Raw genomic sequence first — 3,786 nt, forward strand, 5'->3', positions numbered from 1 at the left:
TCTTCACTCAGACAACCATACCTCTGTACCTTGTTTACGCTCAGCCAGTGATCCAACATCACACATTTAATCTGCTTTCTAATACTGTCACCATATCAAGTATTGGTAGGCTATATAAATTGGTATAAAATGTGGATGGTCCAAACTATATAAGTGACAGTTTAAAATGAACAGGAATTTAAAGATTTTGAAAAACAACCCTAAACCTGAAAAATCATTAATAGTAGACCATGTACATTGCATGTTCACATCTTCAGGGACAATTTTCTGACTCAGAGAGTCCACAGCTTGTAGTAATGTAATGTATTTGTAAATAGCCACACAGTCAGATATAAAGAAAAGTTCATTTGACAGCTGTATCTGTTCATTTAAACTAGATTTGTTTTATTTTCATTTTCAATAGCAATAGAACTGCATACAGAGATGTGATTTGTTACAGTGAAGGTAAAATATTATACAAATGTCATAATGACAAAGTTTTGTAATTTTAAGTCAGTCTGTGACACTAAACTAATCTACTAGTATGGCTAAAGTAAATATTTTAAGCCAGACTGTCAGTGAGTGGAATCAGATGTAAAAATGTAAATTTTAAAATGGCATCAAGTCAGCTTTTGTGGCTCATAATTGTTTCATATTTAAGGAACTGTTTCATTCCTTATTTCCTGTTATTAATATTTGAATTATGTAACTGCACTAATTACCACCTGACTGAATCAGAGCCTTTATCATCATTACATCAATCTCGACTATCAGCGCAGTCATGATAACCAGTCTGAAACACAAGGATAAGTCTTCGCAGCCTGTTTCAAGCTTGGTGGCTTTTCATCTTCATTATTGCTCCTGGCAATGAAAGCTTTGCTCATACTGATGCTCTTGTTAGTAGCTTTGAAAAAGTTGGAACAGACACTGTGTGTTTTCATGGCTTTCTTCTTGTTCTTCTCCCTGCTCTTAGTTTTCTCCTTTCCTTTTTTAAACTCAAACTGTAGCCATGTGATATAGCCTAAGAATCTTTGTTCATATTATCCATTGTTTTGACCTAGATGAGTTGGTGTTTAAACACACATGCGACGCAGTGACACAGGAATCACACAGGGTTGACCTTAAGACATGTGCAGGACATCAGTCAAACAAAATCATCTGGGCCAACTCCCATGAAAAACAATCCCTTTCGTGATTGTTGTTTGGTATTATAACAGTGAATGAAGGTCAGTCTCAAACTGATGCACTGGTGGATTTCTAGATTAACTAATATACAGCAGGCCTACATAACACTGATTGGTGTAAAATACACCCAAGCAAACAAATCTCAACAATACGATGATGTACACTGTAAGGCAAACAGAAAAATTGCAAAATGATCAGCGGTGGAACAGCAGGATAGTTGATTTGATTTTTCTGGCGTCTGAGAGACAAATTTACCCAGTGCAGAGTGACAAGGAAAACAGATAAAAGCTCACTAAAGCCGAGCACAATATGACATTGAATGTAAGTGTATTCTCGAGATGCGTCACTAGGTACATACAGGTGAATAAGAAAATACAGAAGATGTTCAGACTACAAGTAATTCAAGGTAGATTCAGTGATGTTTTGATGAAAACCACCGTCAGCACCCTTGTTGAATTTAACCTGTCGCAAACCAGAGATAAAATACTCATGTCGGCATAATTTCAATGTTTTGAATCATGAGTGTTTCAGCTGATCAAACCCCTTTGCAATGAATTTATAACCACAGCTTTTCGAGAATATCACTGAACCCTACACGATGTGGGAGGAACAATACTCTATGCTACTATCTCAGCTCTTCAGAAGAAGCATGAGGTAATTTTCATACTGCTGAAACAATCACTGAGACTTTTTTCCACCAATTTCTCAGGAAGCGTTTTGAAGACCTGCCACTAGATGGGGCCCTAACCCTGATTTTAACTTCAACAGCAGCAACAGCTGGTTGGCTGGTACTGCTACAGGAGGGGCAGTGTTTACTTGCTAACACTGAACAGACATGATAATTTGAGAAAGCAATGACAGTACTTATTTAGTGGTAAAAGCTAAACAGTTGTTGATGTAATTTTGTCATGCTTTTTTTTGTGCTCATACTGTCAGTCAAGACAATAGAGCCACAAGCGTCCTGACAGTTGAGGCTAAGCATGTTATTAGTGGCAGGATGAGTAATAAATTTTAGTAATGGAGCCAGTGTTGCTCATCAGGCTTTGGGTCTCTGCAGCGTGGAGCTGTGTGGCTCACACGAGAGGTGACTGACGGGAAAATACACCACAAAATCTCTAACACTTTAGAGACTGAATTGATAGCACAGTGTCCAATAACCATCCTCGGTGCACATGGTATGTCCTTGAAGATGCCAATATTGCTGGGCGAGATAAACCAGAGAGTGCTGATGAAAGTAGAGGGAAACTGTGCTGCATTTTGTACTGCTTCTCTACCTTTCAGTTCAATATTGAGAGCAAAATGAACAACATTCTTGAGTCATATTTTCTTATGTGTAGTATACACATAAGGACTAACTGCAATAACCTGGTTTACTTTGTTAAAAATGTTTGCGTTGTTGATATTACATGCTGTTGAATGTGACTAACTGATTGCCACGCGTACAGAGGAAAAGTATGCAAACCACATTCAAAATGAGAATTACTTAAAAACTCTGGTTCTCAAGTGTAGAGTATTTCTGTGGTGGCAATGACCTGTTGGCAACTACATGTGTTGACCCCTCCTTTAAATGCTGTTGTTGCTGGCATGCTGTGCTGGCACCACAGTTGGGGAAAATGGCACTAAGAAATGGTGGTTTATTCCAATATTATATACTGCAACTTATCCAGCTGTAAGTTCCCACATAATTAACTCACACTTACTTACTCGCTGTCCTGTCAGCAGTGCAAGTCATTAATTAAATCACAAGACATTATTGTATGTAATTCAATGACATCTTAAGCAAAATGCCTTGGCTCATAATGTAGAACAATTCACAAGTGTATTGGGCATAAATGCATTAATCTTGTGTGATTATGTGCTGTCAGTGGGTTCCACAGCATAAGAATCTGATTACTTTGATAAGTAAGTATTTCTGTATCCCATCATTCTCTCTGCTTTAATTGTGAAGCCAGAGCCTGGAGGCATTTAGCTTAGCTTAGCATGCAGGATGGAAGAAGTGAGTAAAGGGAAAGCATCTAGTCTGGCTCACTTCAAACCTCACAAACACCCCCACCTAAGCTCACTAATTAACATGTTGCATCTTGTTTGTTTAATCTGTACAGAAACTGAAATGTGAAAACAACACACTGTGGTTTTACATACTGAAACCATTTCTTTCCGAGCAGTGACTTCCTGGAGGTTGTGAAAAGAAACAGCAACTGGAACACTCTGTTCCAACAGCTGGTAAATCTTGGTGACAGATGATCTGTGGTATTCTATGGGAAGTGACATCACCTGACACCAACAACCAGCCAATAGGAGGGCGCGAGAACCTTGTTTGTTGCCAGTAGATGACGTTTCATACACGTTTGGGATAACATGGGTTAATTTTGTAATTTTATTATTTATACTATGATTCAATATAATTCCCCATGACTCAAAATGTTCAGCAGCGAGATGATAAATGGATTAAATCATCATGTCATTCAGTGTGTGGATGCTGTGAGAACGTTTATTGATGCAGATACAAAAGGAACGAATGTCTCGTTGTTTGTGCTTCTGAACAATAGGGGAAAAAGAAAAGTTGTAAGCAAGGAGACGCACTATAGGAACAACTGACAGAGCAAGAAGGCAGCCTCTCAG

This window comes from Scatophagus argus, chromosome 14 (assembly GCF_020382885.2).
Source record: "Scatophagus argus isolate fScaArg1 chromosome 14, fScaArg1.pri, whole genome shotgun sequence".
Classification (NCBI taxonomy): Eukaryota; Metazoa; Chordata; class Actinopteri; family Scatophagidae; genus Scatophagus; species Scatophagus argus.